Raw genomic sequence first — 16,649 nt, 5'->3', positions numbered from 1 at the left:
TACATATGGTAGTTCTTCTTTTGTTAAATCATAGCCCGCCTCTTCTCTGATCTGCTAGATTTGCAAAATACAGTTTTTCTGTATGTCTCCACAAGTTAACATTCATTGCGATCTGCTCTGTCTCGTTTCTTCCCACTTTCTTTCCCCCTCCCTATCAACAACGCCCTCACCTCTAGAAATAGGCAATTGACACTCAACAGTAGTAGCCCAACAGATGTCCTTTCCTGGTCTAGACTACTTCAGTGTCTTTGAATGTCGGCCAGTAAAGCATGTTGATTGCGCCTGTCCTGGTGGGGAGGAGCTTTTTGCTCACTTGTACTGTATTGCATAGTAGCATTTTTTATAGCACTTTGTACCTAGCTGTGGGTCACTGAAAAATGTTATTGATTGAGTAGCAACTACACCTTGGAGAAGTGCCTGGTTTGCCTTGTTGAGTTTTTTTGTATCCTATGTAGGGTGTAAAGTCTGCAGAGCTATTCCTCAGGTCACACAGGCCTTGCAAGTATGTAACTAAATTGTGGCCAAGTTAGCACCATGTGTCCTAGCAAAAAAAATAGAAAAAATTTGGCCTCTGCATCAAGAAAGACTGTAACATTTACAGAGAAACAAAAAAGTGAAAAAGTTGGCAGACAGCACAATAAATCAATGTCTCCCAACCTGTGGTCTGGGAACCCCTGGGGGTCTGCAAAGCTTACTCAGTGGGTCCCTGACTGCTGGGAAAAGTAAATAATGTTAACAGATTAATAAAGTGCATATAATTAAAGTGGCTAAATGTGCAATTGAAAACTTTAAAACATACTGTAAATGCCAAGGAATTTGAAATTGGAGGCTAAAAATTAAATTAGTATCCTCAGATTGATTCATAGGAGCAGTGCATGTGCATCAAACAGAATATAGTATGGGTGTTGTGTGGCTTCAATTTAATTTTCTTGAACTTAGAAAAGCTTTAACCTGCTTATTAACATTTTTATTTTTTATATTTATATTTGTTTGCAAATTAAATAAAATGTGTTGTCATCTGTGTATGTGTTGTATGGCATGCTTGTTTCTGTATTTGTTGTGTATTGTTTTGTTGTTTTGTGATTCAAATCCTGAATTCCAATAATGGTTCAGTGGGGGTCCCCGGCTTCTAATAATGATAAAGCGGGGGTCCACAGAAGACAAAAGGTTGAGAACCAACGCAGTAAATTGGGGATGACTTGTGTGCCATAAAAAATCCAAGTTGTTGATACAAACTATAATTATCTCAGTAAAGGCAGATTTGATTACATACTTCTCCAAAACACCTTGCAGAAAGGAAGCAAAGGGACTGACCTCCTTGTCGGAGGGTTCACCATATTGAAACTCACCAGAATATAAAACATTTGAAAAACAGGGCAGTAGGTCTGGATGAGAGGTCGTCCCTTTACAATTATTATGAGATTTGCAGGTGCTGAAGGTTGAGGACTGAAGAGATAAAGAATGTTTGCTGAAAGTCACTGAGATTGGCAAAACCTTTGACTTTCTTTTTGCATTGCACCCCAAGTGGGAAGGGTATGCCCAGACATGGGTACCGGGCTCACTATGCTACTGGATTCAAGCTAGCCTGGCTGATGAAGGGTGATACCCTGAAACCAGTCCCAGGATGCTTGTTTCTGGTCCAGAGAGGACTTAGCCTGGCATTTCAGGCTGGATTGTTCCCATGGGGAACAGGGTCATGACTGATTTGCATATGGCTGGGTCCAAACTGGGGTGGCATAGTGGGCAAAATAATTGATGGATTAAACCCAGATCTGTGAATGGGGGGTGAATGATTGATTGATTCTGCATTCCATCCATCATTGCTTTTGACTTAAGCAAGAAGGATAGGAAGACCACTCCATGACAGAAGGCTGCACTTGGGCAAGTATGAAGACTTAGAACCTATAGTTCCTTAAGGCCAAGGCTGAAACTGTCCCTCTCATGCACCAACAGCTGGAGCTACCTCAAAACTATATAGCTGCCCATGGTGCTAACCAGAGTTTACTTGGGCACCTGAACAGCAGGGTGAGTGTAAATACAAGGTAGGTTTGTTCTTTCAGTTTAGCAGCATACAGTAATCAGACCGGAACCAGTGTGTTGTATTGCACAGGCTTTGGGAGATGGAGGATTCTCGACTCTGAAAAATGTAACCTTCAACCCTGGTTCGGTTTCAACTCTAGAAATACCAGCTGAACCTAGAGATAAAGAGAGACGATCTTGCTATGCCAGGTTGGTTCCCACTCAGGGCATCCGGTATCCTGGCAAAATGTGTTGCTGCTCAACCTGTACCCACCTTAGCTGGCCTGCTCTCCCCATTTCCTGTCCAATTCAGTTCTCTTGAATTGCACAGCAGAAAGAACGCAGATGAGAATGCTTCCTTTGGCTGACTTTCATAATGGTTTACTATAGAGAATTGTGAATTGCTGAGACACGTGCATTGCTTTCATGTTGACGTGGTACATTGCAAGATCCATTATTCTGGTTGGCTAGATGCAGGCCTCTGGCCAACTGTGAAAGCCAGTCCAACTGGCCTCTTTTAACTCTGTGTTTGTTGTGCTATTTGTACAGCAGCTCCATTCCACTGGCATTGGAGCCATGCTCCTTAGTGCTTGCCAAGCAAAAGCAATGGGTAGGTGGCGGGGAAGGGTAGACCCCTAACTTTCCTCTCCTTTGTCGTACCAACAATAAACATGATATATATGGTGTTTAATTGAAATTCGAAACGACCTTAGGAAGCTGCAGTATTTACACTGCAATTGTTAAGATTTTGGTCTTGAACCGGTGTGTTTTTTGTTGGAGGACTACTATTTTGCAGAATGTTAATACTAAAATAAAACAAATTAGCAAGCATGGCTGCAATCTAGATACTGCTTTCTGTCCACATCACAAATTCCAAAGCCCAAAAATGTATATATTCGCAAAATACTATGAGCTGGCCCCAGAAATGTAAAGGATGACCCCGTGAGGTAATGCTTGAACGAGGCTCGCTAAAATATGCTCGTGGCTGGAGAGAGACTGACTCAAAGCTCCTTTCTGTATGTTGTACTGACATGCAATCTGCTGGACAGCTAAAGCTGTCTGTAGCCAGGCCTAAAAATGATGAAAGGTGTATGGCTCAAGTAAATGCCATGGTATATCAGTAGCCTGAAAAAGGGGCAGTGATGAGTTAAATGAAAGTGTATAAAACTGGGAATGTAGTGTTCGAAGAATAAAAACGCTTAAAGAGAGAAAATAGCAATTTGATACAGGAAATTGCAAACAATGTTTCCACTCTGGAGGGCTGTCCATATTGTGCACCCCTTCCACATTGATGAAAATAGATGGATGTCAAAGGTTTCTATGGATGGTAGCTGAAGCATGCCAGAGGAACAGAACCACGATCCTAAACTTACTCACCCCACTACATTGAGGGGAATTTCTTCAAATTGTAAGTCAAATTACCTGCAGAGATCCCATTTGGATGCCTAATTATGGTTGGAGATGTTGATCCAGGGGTGGAGTCAATCAACATGAAAGACTGTCGTACTTTGACTTTTGCTCTAGGCAAGACTGCTGGTTTAAGGATGACAGTACTTATGTTTGTAAGCGATTATGCCAGTCCTACAACAAGTCGCAACTGTCGTCCCAACCCTCCCGGGTCACAAGCAGCACCTCACCAAAAACCCAAACAGTAAATGGTGATTTGTGGCAGCCTTTACACATGGACTCAAAAGTGTGACATCTCGGAGAGTGTTGTGGTTAAACGGAGAGTACCCCTTTCTCACAAGAACAACATGTCTCAGCAAACCCAGGAAATGAAGGAGATGCAGTAAAGTTTTCAATAGGTGTTATTAACAGAACTGCAATCTACTATAAGTTGCATGGGCTGCAATGGTTAAGATAATGAACAGTGCAAGAAACAGAATTGTGAAGACGAGAGTCATAAATACGAAGTCCCCACCATCTTGCAATAATGTGAAATATGTCCTAATACCCTAGTAATGTGAACCTAATCTGCCAATGCCATGTCCATGAGAAGAGCCCCCCAACCCTCGTTACTTTGGAATGAGGTCTCTAGCTCAGAATCCGTAGGGACACGAAGACTGGGTCAGCATCAAGGCGACATGCGATGGCGTCTGGTCAGAATCCCTCTGACTATCTTTCTAAGTGAGGTGCATTTACACAGATCTGCTCGGCCCCTGACGTAGGTCTGTTCCCAAACGATAGATAACAAGACATGCTTGAGACGGCAATTTATATAAACAATTCCCTTGAAGGCGTGAAGAGGGAAAGTACCTAATGTGGATACCTACAGTTTGTTTATCTTTGTCGCTTGATATTGACGCCTTAGGGCGGTGACACTGATAACGTGAAACTAAAACATTGGCCTAACTAGAGACAATGCATCCATCATGGAAAGATATAATTAAATAATTGTGCTAAAACAGAGCAAGATAAGAATGGTAAAAGTCACTAGGTGACGGGGGCACAGGTCTGCAAGCCAGAAGGCTAAGCTAACTCCTGTTCTCCATTAAAACAAGATAGGATTCACTACAAGACCCAACAGACAATGGGGCCATATCAGTTGGGAAATGTATTGAGGCTTGCATGCTTGACATGTAGTGTTCAAGACAAGGGAAATTAAGGGAGTCTTTGTTTTTCTCTACAGTACACACTTCATTCTCAAGACTAGGCAACTGCTTTGTATGTGCTAAAGATGCCTGTCTGATTCAGTAGGCTATGTTTCTCCCAGGGGTACTTCGGCATTGCCCCCCACTGTTATTAATTTCATGTGGACATAAACAGTAAATCTCCAGACTATGACCATTAAATACTGTGCTCTCACTGGTCCCTGAACTATTGACCTATTTAGAACAAAAGTTGGAGTAGTACTTTGCGCTCAACAAGGATCGAATGATATTGAATAATACCCTTCAGGAATCATTCATTAAAAAGGTGTATGTTATTATGTTCCATAACAGAAAGAAGGAAAAGGATGGGCGAGTTCAGTTGACTTGAGGTTCAGTAACTAGCATTAAAAAGAACTATGTAAAAAGACTTAAGAGACCCTGAGAGTAGTTATGTATAGAAACAGTATAATAACTCAGCGTCCGATACACTAGCAGCCCACTAGATAGCTACAGTACTGGGCAAGGACATGGCAAATTCATTGACATGGAGACAAATCTGAAAAATGATGACCTGGCCAAATAAAAAAAGACAAGCTGACACATGGATGAGTTTCTTCAGGACACAGAGCTTCCCAGACTTAACAGCTCAAAAGGAGTTAATTAGAAGTCAATATTACTAACTAAAAGATACACAAGGCAATACAGTGGACCTTTGTAAGAACCCACTGTCTAACGACTTTTGAGTTGAAATGTCAAGACACTATGGTCAGCAGTATGTTGAAACAAGTATTTGCAATGCAATAGGTTTTGCATTTGTGAGAGTTGGAGCTATTGGCGTTGTAAATGACTGCCTTTTACCTATGTGTTTTGGTTTGGAGTATAGTGGATGTATGAACAGAGAAGCAGCGTGCTGCACTGTCTAGAGAACTTAAGAATGGGGAATTACCACTGGGAACAGAGACACATCTGCAGCGTTGCCTAGAGGACTTAGAATGGAGGAGTTACCCATGAGAACAGAGAAGCAGCTGCAACACTGTCTGCATAACTAAGAATGAGGAATTACTACTGGAACCAGAGAAGCAGCTGCAGCACTGTGTAGAGGACAAAGAATTGGGAATTACCACTGGGACCAGAGAAGCAGCTGCAGCACTGTCTAGAGGACTTCTTATGAGGAATTACCACTGGGGCCAGAGGAGCAGCTGCAGCACTGTCTACAGGACTAAGAATGAGGAATTACAACAGGGACCAGAGAAGCAGCTAGCAGCACTGTCTAGCGGACTTAGATTGAGCAATTACTGCTGGGACCAGAGAAGCAGCTTGGAGCTCTTCCTAGAGGACTAAGAATGAGGAATTACCCCTGGGGCCAGAGAAGCAGCTAGCAGCACTGCCTAAAGGACTTAAAATGAGTAATTACAAATGAGTCCAGAAAAGCAGCTTGCAGCATTGTCTAGTGGACTTAGAATGAGGAATTACTGACGGGACTAGAGAAGCAGCTTGCAGCACTTCCTGGAGGACAAAGAATGAGGAATTACCACTGAGACCAGAGAAGCAGCTGCAGCACTGTCGACAGGACCAAGAATGAGAAATTACCACTGGGACCAGAGAAGCAGCTAGCAGCATTGTCTAGTGGACTTAGTATGAGGAATTACCGACGGGACCAAAGAAGCGTCTTGCAGCACTGCCAAGAGGACTTAGAATGAGGAATTACTATTGGGACCAGAAAAGCAGCTAGCAGCACTGTCTAGAGGACTTAGAATGAGGTATGACCACTGGGACCAGAGAAGCAGCTGCAGAATTGTCTACAGGACTAAGAATAAGGAATTACCACTTGTAGGAAAGTGCCACTGTTGGCATGGTTACCACCCCACGTTTTGCCTAGTGGTGATGCCAACTTTGATTGAAAGTGTGCTGGGACCCTGCTAACCAGGTCCCAGCACCAGTTTTCTTTCCCTAAACTGTAACTTTGTTTCTACCATTGCCCTGGCACACAGTTAAGTCCCTTGTAAAAGGTACCCATGTTACCAAGGTCCCTGTTACCAGGGAAGGTCTCTAAAGGCTTCAGCGTGTATTATGCCGCTCTAGGGGACCCCTCACTCAGCATATGCACACTGCCTTGCAGCTTGTCTGTGCTGGTGGGGAGAAAAAGACAGTCGACATGGCACCCCTCTCAGGTACCATGCCTGAAACCACTGCCTGTGGCATAGGTAAGTCACCCCTCTAGCAGGCCTTACAGCCCTAAGGCAGGGTGCACTATACCACAGGTGATGCCATAGCTGCATGAGCAATATGCCCCTACAGTGTCTAAGTCCATTCTTAGACATTGTAAGTGCAGTGTGGTCATATTGAGTATATGTTCTGGGAGTTTGTCATTACAAACTCCACAGCACCATAATGGCTTCACTGAATACTGGGAAGTTTGGTATCACACTTCTCAGCACAATAAACCCACACTGATGCCAGTGGGGGATTTATTGAAAAATGCACACAGAGGGCATCTTAGAGATGCCCCCTGTATGTTAGCCCAACTGCTAGTGTAGGACTGACTGGTCTGTGCCAGCTTGCCACTTTCAGACAAGCTTCTGACCACATGGGGTGAGTGCCTCTGTGCACTCTGTGGTCAGAAACAAAGCCTGTCCTGAGTGGAGGTGCTCTACACCTCCTGCTGCAGGAACTGTAACACCTGGCAGTGAGGCCCAAAGGCTCAAGCCTCGGGTTACAGTGCCCCAGGGCACTCCAGACGGTGGAGATGCCCGCCCCCCCCCAGACAAAGCCCCACTTTTGGCAGCAAGTCCTCCCTGCAGAATCCTCCATCTTGGGTTGGAGGACAGAGACCAATAAAGATAGGAATGTGCCCCCCCCCCCCGAAGGGAGTGGGCACTAGGAGGGTGTAACCACCCTCAGGGACAGGAGCCATTGGCGACTGTCCTCTGACCCCTAACACTCCCCTAAATCTAGGATTTAAGGGCCTCCCTGAACCCAGCTCACCAGATTCCTGGTGACCTACAAGAAGAAGAAGGACTGCTAAGCTGAAACCCCCCAGCAGAGAAGAAGGAAGACAACTGCTTTGGCCTCAGCCCTACCGGCCTGTCTCCCTCTTCAGAGAACCTGCAAAAAGACCAGCAACGCGCACAGTGGGCCCAGCGACCTCTGCCAACTCCAGAGGACTGCTCTACACCAAAAAGGACCAAAAACTCCTGAGGATAGCAGCTCTGTCTGAAGAAACCTACAACCAAGGACTCCCACCTCATTCCAGATGCATGAGTCCTGACCCCTGTGCACCCGACGCCCATGTCCTGTGTCCAGGTGGTCCACCCAGCAAGGGAGGGCCCCCAGGTGATTGTGAGCAAGTTCCCACCCTGGGTTGACCCCTTCACCACGACGCCTGCAGAGGGAATTCCGAGGACCCCCTGACTGTGAGCTCCGGACGAAGATAACCGAAGCCTGAAGAACCACTGCACCCGCAACCCCCAGGCCTTGGAGAAACCGACCCCTGGTGCAGCATCGACCAGCAGGCCGCCCTCCTCCCTGCCCGACCGGTGTTGTGCCTGAGACACCCCCCGGACCTCGCCTGCAGCCTCTGAGTGATCTCTGGGGTCTCTTCATAGCTCTGTGGCGCTGAGGGTGTGTGTTTGGTGCCTACTTGTTGCCCCTCCAGTGCCCTTCTAACCCCCCCCTGGTCGTCCCTCCGAATCGCTGGTACTTACCTGCTGGCTGACCGGACTCCGAGTACCTCCCCTTGTATCCATAGGAGCCCAAATTAATTTTGTTCCTCTTTGACCACTGCACCCGATCGGCCCCGTGTTGCTGGTGTTGGGTGTTTGGGGTTAACTTGAACTCCCAATGATGGAGTACCTATACCCCGGACATAAGAACTGTAAGTTGGATACTTACCTGTAAAACCGTACTATCTTTTCTTCCCCCAGGAACTGTTGAAAAATGCACAAAATGTCCACTTTTAAAATAGCTTTTTGCCATTTTAAGAAAAACTGCATACATTGTCGGTTCTATTAAAAGTACTGATCATATATATATGCAAAGTACCTTTTATTTTATGTTCTTACCTGCAAACTGAATCTTGTGGTTCTAGAAATAAATTAACAAAACATATTTCCTATATGAAATCCTAATGGTCTGGGATTAAGTCATTGAGTGTGTGTTTCTTCTATTGCTTGTTTGTGTCCAACAAATGCTTAACACTACCCTCTGATAAGCCTAACTGCTCGACCACACTATCACAAATAAAGCATTAGTATTATCTATTCCAGCCTCTGGGGAACCTGTGGACTCTGAGCACACTATATCTCATTTTGATATAATATATACAGAGCCAGCTTCCTACACCACCGGGACTAGAGAAGCAGCTACCAGCACTGCCTAGAGGAGTTAGAATGAGTAATTATCCTCAGGTCGAGAGAAGCAGCTTGCAGCATTGTCTAGAGGACTTAGAATGAGGAATTACCACTGGGAACAGAGAAGCAGCAGCAGCACTGTCTGCAGGACTAAGAATGAGGAATTACCACCTGGACCAGAGAAGCAGCTAGCAGCACTTCCTAGAGGACTAGGAATGAGGAATTACCAATGGGACCAAAGAAGCAGCTGGCAGCAATGTGTTGAGACTTAGAATGAGGAATTATCACTGGGACTAAAGAAGCAGCTAGCAGCACTGCCTAGAGGACTTAAAATGAGTAATTATCCCCGGGTCCAGAGAAGCAGCTTGCAGCATTGTCTAGAGGACTTAGAATGAGGAATTACCACTGGGACCAGAGAAGCAGCTGGCAGCACTTCCTAGAGGACTAAGCTGGCAGCACTGTGTTGAGGACTTAGAATGAGGAATTACCAATGGGACCAGCGAAGCAGCTGCAGTATTGTCTGTAGGTCTAAGAATGAGGAATTACCACTGGGACCAGAGAAGGAGCTGCAGCACTGCCTAAAGGACTCAGAATGAATAATTACTGACAGGTCCACAGAAGCAGCTTAAAGTGTTTCCTAGAGGACTTAGTATGAGGAATCACCGGCAGGAACAGAGAAGCAGCCTGCAGCACTTCCTAGAGGACTAAGAATGAGGAATTACCACTGGGACCACAGAAGTAGCTGGCAGCACTGTGCTGAGGACTTAGAATGAGGAATTGCCAATGGGACCAGAGAAGCAGCTTTAAGTGTTGCCTAGAGGAAGTAGAAAGAGGAATTAGCAAGTGGACCGGAGAAGCAGCTAGCAGCACTTCCTCGAGGACTAAGAATGATGAATTACCACTGGGACCAGAGAAGCAGCTGCAGCACCGTCTAGAGGACTTAGAATGAGGAACTACCACTGGGACCATAGAAGTAGCTAGCAGCACTTTCTAGAGGACTTAGAATGAGGAATTACCGCTGGGACCAGAGAAGCCAGTAGCGGCACTGCCTAGAGGACTTCGATTGAGCAGTTACAGACGGGACCAGAGAAGCAGCTAGCAGCACTTCCTAGAGGACTAAGCTGGCAGCACTGTGTTGAGGACTTAGAATGAGGAATTACCAATGGGACCAGAGAAGCAGCTGCAGCATTGTTTGTAGGATTAAGAATGAGGAATTACCACTGGGACCAGAGAAGGAGCTGCAGCACTGCCTAAAGGACTCAGAATGAGTAATTACCGACAGGCCCACAGAAGCAGCTTCAAGTGTTGCCTAGAGGACTTAGTATGTGGAATCAACGACAGGACCAGAGAAGCAGCCTGCACGACTTCCTAGAGGACTAAGAATGAGGAATTACCACTGTTACCAGAGAGGCAGCTGCAGTACTGTTTAAAGGGCTTAGAATGAGGAATTACCACTAGGACCAGAGAAGCAGCTGCAGCACCGTCTACAGGACTTAGAATGAGGAATTACCACTGGGACCATAGAAGCAGCTAGCAGCACTTCCTAGAGGACTAAGAATGAGGAATTACCACTGTTACCAAAGAAGCAGCTGCAGTACTGTTTAAAGGGCTTAGAATGAGGAATTACCACTGGGACCAGAGAAGCAGGTGCAGCACCGTCTAGAGGACTTAGAATGAGGAATTACCACTGGGACAAGAGAAGCAGCTAGCAGCACTGCCTAGAGGACTTAGATTGAGCAGTTACAGACGGGAGCAGAGAAGCAGCTTGCAGCACTTCCTAGAGGACAAAGAATGAGGAGTTACCACTGGGACCAGAGAAGCAGCTGGCAGCACTTTGTTGAGGATGTAGAATGAGGAATTACCAATGGGACCAGAGAAGCAGCTGCAGCATTGTCTGTAGGACTAAGAATGAGGAATTACCACTGGGACCAGAGAAGGAGCTGCAGCACTGCCTAAAGGACTCAGAATGAGTAATTACCGACGGGTCCACAGATGCAGCTTAAAGTGTTGCCTAGAGGACTTAGTATGAGGAATCAACAACAGGGCCAGAGAAGCAGCCTGCAGCACTTCCTAGAGGACTAAGAATGAGGAATTACCACTGGGACCAGAGAAGCAGCTGGCAGAACTGTGTTGAGGATTTAGAATGAGGAATTACCAATGGCACCAGAGAAGCAGCTGCAGCATTGTCTGTAGGACTAAGAATGAGGAATTACCACTGGGACCAGAGAAGGAGCTGCAGCACTGCCTAAAGGACTCAGAATGAGTAATTACCGACGCGTCCACAGATGCAGCTTAAAGTGTTGCCTAGAGGACTTAGTATGAGGAATCAACAACGGGACCAGAGAAGCAGCCTGCAGCACTTCCTAGAGGACTAAGAATGAGGAATTACCACTGGGACCAGAAGAAGCAGCTAGCAGCACTTCCTAGAGTACTAAGAATCAGGAATTACCACTGTTACCAGAGCAGCAGCTGCAGTACTGTCTAGAGAGCTTAGAATGAGGAATTACGACTGGGATCAGAGAAGCAGCTGCAGCACTGTCTACAGGACTTAGAATGAGGAATTACCACTGGGACCACAGAAGCAGGTAGCAGCTCTGTCTAGAGGACTTAGAATGAGGAATTAACACTGGGACCAGAGAAGCAGCTAGCAGCCCTGTCTAGAGGACGTAGAATGAGCAGTTATAGGCGGGACCAGAGAAGCAACTAGCAGCCACTCCTAGAAGACTAAGAATGAGGAATTACCACTGGGACCAGTAAAGCTGCTGGCAGCACTGTGTTGATGTCTTAGAATGAGGAATTACCACTGGGACCAGGGGAGCAGCTGCAGCATTGTCTACGGGACTAAGAATGAGGAATTACCACTGGGACCAGAGAAGCAGCTAGCAGCACTGCCTAGAGGAGTTAGAATGAGTAATTATCCTTAGGTCCAGAGAAGCAGCTTGTAGTATTGTCTAAAAGACTTAGAATGAGGAATTACGACTGGGACCAGAGAAGCAGCTGCAGCACTGTCTAGAAGACTTAGAATGAGGAATTACTGACAGGACCAGAGAAGCAGCTTTCAGCACTTCCTAAAGGACAAAGAATGAGGAATTACTACTGGGACCAGAGAAGCAGCTGCAGCATTTTCTACAGACTAAGATTGAATAATTACCACTTGGACCAGAGAAGCAGCTTGCAGCACTTCCTAAAGGACTTAGAATGAGGAATTACCGACAGGACCACAGAAGCAGCTGCAGCATTGTCTAGAGGATTTAGAATGAGGATTTACAGACGGGACCAGAGAAGCAGCAAACAGCACTGCCTATAGGATTAAGAATCAGGATTTACCACTAGGGCCAGCTAAGCAGCTGTAGCATTGTCTGCATAACTAAGAATGAGGAAATACCACTGGGACTAGAGAAGCAGCTGCAGCACTGCCTAAAGGACTTAGAATGAGTAATTACCAACGGGTCCACAGAAGCAGCTTGCAGTGTTGCCTAGAGGGCTTAGTAGAAGGGATCACCGACTGGACCAGAGAAGCAGCCTGCAGCACTTCCTGGAGGACTAAGAATGAAGAATTACCACTGAGACAGAGAAGCAGCTAGCAGTACTGCCTAGAGGACTAAGAATGAGGAATTACTACTGGGACCAGAGAAGCAGCACTGTGTTGAGGACTTAGAATGAGGAATTACTGACGGGACCAGAGAAGCAGCTTGCAGTATTGTCTAAAGGACGTAGAAAGAGGAATCAACAAGTGGACCAGAGAAGCAGCTAGCAGCACTTCCTAGAGGACTAAGAATGAGGAATTACCATTGGGACCAGAGAAGCAGCTGCAGCACCGTCTAGGTGACTTAGAATGAGTAATTACAACTGGGACCAGAGAGGCAGCTGCAGCATTGTCTACAGGGCTACGAATGAGGAATTACAACTGTGACGAGAGAAGCAGCTAGGAGCACTGTCTAGAGGACTTAGAATGAGGAATTACTACTGGGACCAGAGCAGCAGCTAACAGCACTGCCTAGAGGAATAAGAATGAGGAATTAGCAGCTGGACCATAGAAGCAGCAAACAGCACTGCCCATAGGATTACGAATGAGGATTTACCACTGGGACCAGAGAAGCAGCTGACAGCACTGTCTAGAGGGCTTGGAATACAAAATTACCACTTGATTCAGAGAAACAGCTGCAGCATTTTGTGCAGGACTAAGAATGAGGAATTATCAATGGGACTAGAGAAGCAGTTAGCAGCACTGCCTAGAGGATTTAGAATGAGGAATTACTGACGGGACCAGAGAAGCAGCATAGTACTACCTATAGGATTAAGTATGAGGATTTACCACTGGGACCAGAGAAGCATTTGCAGCACTCTCTAGAGGACTTAAAATGAGGAATTACCACTGGGACCAGAGAAGCAGCTGCAACATTGTCTACAGGACTAAGAATGAGGAGTTACCACTGGTACCAGACAAGCAACTAGCAGCACTGTTTAGAGGATTTAAAATGAGGAATTACCACTGGGAGCAGAGCAGCAGTTAGGGGTATTGCCTATAGGATTGAAAATGAGGATTTACCACTTGGACCAAAGAAGCCACTGCAGCACTGTTTAGAGGACTTTGGAATGTTGAGCGGATGAGCGTGTGTCTGCTGAAGGGTGCAAAACACACACACAGAGCCAATTATTTATAGAACAGCAGTGGAGGGAAAAGTGGTGAGGAAAACATCAATTAAGTACACTCCAGGAGAGGCACAAGAACAAACGAAATCTGAAACCGTCTTTGCCTTTCTAAACACGTTTTTTCACTGGTGTGGTATGAACACATTGCTATGGACAACCAAAAGAACACTAAGGCTGCAATTCCCAGACGAGAGGGGAGAGGAAAGGCCATCAGACTCTGTAACAGTAGGTAGTGTCAACGTTCTGTGATGGCCAACAAAAATATTCTCTTAGTGAAATCACCTGGGGGGGAACTAAGCACATAAAGGAAGAACATTTAGAAAAATGCACCAATAAAAAGGAAGCATTTAAGACAAGCAGAACAAAGAACAAAAGGTAATAGTGGGTGTGGTTAAAGTCCATAGACTGAATATAGCATGTCATGCAGACAGCACATGCATGCTGCCTATGCTCGACCTAAAAATGTTCCAGAAACAGGGAGATTATGCTTTGTGAAATCCCCTGCTCTTTCAGTTTTTTTGCTTAGGTCACACATGGTGGATTTCCTTATACCGCAAAGCTTTCTTTCTGCCTCTGATTTGAAAAAGAGAAAAGGTTGTTTCCCGACTCTCCTCTGAGTTTGAATTATTAATAGACTTAAGGGAGATTTTAGACCTCAGCAAACCTGTCAGAGAAGTTCTTGTTCTTGAATAGTATAGGTAAGGAATCTCAGCCTGAGGCCCTAGAATCAGTAAACAATAAAACATTTGTTTTAATAAATAGTATTTATTGTGCACTAATCTGATGCAAATCATTTAAATAAGAACTAACATAATAATGAGTACCACAGGGATGACGGAAATGATTAAAGTGAATAAAATAAAAACTCTGGATATTGTTCATCACACATTTGCAACTAATTAGTCAAAATTCCCTATTTGCCTTGCAGCATATTTATATGCATGTTGTTGCAAAGTCATGTAATACCGCACATCCCTGCAGGGAAGAGGGCCGTCAGTTAAGTGTTCTGACATAGAGAGGTCTCCCAATAACTAGTCTCTCTTTCTCCCTCTCAGTAGTTGGGAAGAGAGTATGCATCTTTCTATTATGATTTCCATGCTGCAGATGGGTATTATTCGCTCAGAATTCCGTGTTTGCAATAAGCTAAAACAACGCCAGCTGAAAGTGGAGAGAGAAGGACTTGAGATCTCCTATATTGAAGTGTGTAAAGTGACAAGGATTGAAACTCAGTGTATGGTGCAGAACCTTGACATGGTTCTTAATCAGTTTATAGAGCTTGTTGAGCACTGGGAAGAGTTTCTGCTCTTGCTTCAGGAAGAAATAACATTATTCAAAATTAACTTGATTTGAGAATCCCCATTTGAAATCTGATGGAAATATTTAATGAACCTGGAGGGAGAGCTCTGGGGACTTGAGAAGAAGCCATGAGTTTAGGTAGAAGGGTGTACGACAGAGATATTGGCCTCACTAATATAGATTAAATTAAAGCTGGTCGTTTCAGCTAGTGACAGTTAATGACTGGAAATTTCTGTCAAACACAAAGGGAGCTGGAACATGTTTATAACTAATATCATGGGGACTCTGAGAGGAGAAATCTCAGTGTCGCTAATACGTGGACAAAAAGACACAGTAATAATGGGATGGACAACTAATTGACAAAGAAAAACGTTTTTGTGGAAATTGCCTAGAAGCAAGTGTTTTAAATTAGATGGCGGCTTCATATGGTTCTCACTGAGGTATCCAAATTAGGGGGTGTCCTTTCCCAAAATGTATAGATTAGCATTGAGAATCTGGAAAAAGAATGCTAGTTACATTATGGGAATAATATAAATATATGCAGCCGTGACATTCAATGACTAGATAATTGACATACTTTTGAAGCAATCCTGGAGTACTCCTCAATCACAACATAGGTGTTGCAGGGTAATCTAGACTCCAAACAAATGTCCGGGCTCTATATAATACAGTCTCATGTTACATTGGACACACGGGGAAAAAGAAATAGGGATGGGATTTTGTGAAACTCGAGGATGGGGAATGGAAGGAAGACCTGCTGTGTCCATTGTAGCTCGTGATGTAAATGAACGTACCAGTAGTTCAACTCAAATTGCTCACATAGCACACTACATCAGTATGTAGTGTGCTCTGTGAGCGGTTTGAGTGCAAGAAATACATTGTTTGTCATTTCATGTTGTGAGACACATGCCTGTTTGAGATGTGGGATATCTGAGAGAGCTCTTCTATATGTATTTTAGGGCTGTGTTGGGAGGGTATGTCAAATGTTGTCTGGCGCTATGATCTGAAATCTCACTTGAAAGAGGACACTTGTTGAGTGGAATAGATTGTTATATGCTCAATAAAAATGGTAAAAAATGAAAGTAGTTTATTTAAATTAATGAAGATAAGGCAGCAGCGGAAGCAGTGCCATCATCTGTGAGACACTCTGTGGTCCCTCGGAATTCTTGAAAATATGTGGCACTGGAGGACAACTCAATTATACAGTAAGATTGGTTAGTGAAGTGGAAGGGCCAAAACGACAGGCATGAGAAAATTGGTGCATCGTATACATCTACTGTTTGTACCCACCCACGTTCCTACAAATGTATCCTTGTTTGTAACTGGGTAGGCATGCATCTTAGCATTTCTACATTTCTACCTTTCTTTGCATCCACATGTGAATCCTTTCATTATTAGATGTGTACATGTAGGGAATGTCAGGGAAGTACAGTACCAATGCAGAAAACCTATCTGTAAAAACTACTGAAAATGATCCTGTGGGCAAAAGCCATACCTGCCATACCTGCTATAACTGTTGTGACCTTGGAAGATCATACAGGAGTATATTTTTCTATCATCAGCCTACTCCCTTACAGGGCTTTCTATTGTGTCTGATGCATGTACGTTTAGCAGCCTGCCACAGATGATTTCTCCCTGTGGGTCATTTTGTGTTTTTCTGTTTCTAACTCTGCTGTGTCTCCAGTTCTCGAGTCAACCCCCCCCACAAAGCTAGTGACTAGTAGAGCCCCGGCCACATCCC

At 44.8% G+C, this 16,649-nt stretch overlaps 1 protein-coding gene across 2 annotated transcripts in view; it reads left to right on the top strand.

Annotated features, from left to right (window-relative positions):
* The window catches only part of GLMN (glomulin, FKBP associated protein), a 318,240-nt gene that overhangs the window by 166,381 nt on the left and 135,210 nt on the right, over positions 1–16,649 (top strand). The gene's annotated exons all lie outside the window — the stretch shown is intronic.

Source organism: Pleurodeles waltl, chromosome 4_2 (assembly GCF_031143425.1).
Source record: "Pleurodeles waltl isolate 20211129_DDA chromosome 4_2, aPleWal1.hap1.20221129, whole genome shotgun sequence".
NCBI lineage: Eukaryota > Metazoa > Chordata > Amphibia > Caudata > Salamandridae > Pleurodeles > Pleurodeles waltl.
The sequence above is the reverse complement of the archived record's forward strand: the minus strand, read 5'-3'. Positions and strand labels throughout refer to the sequence as shown.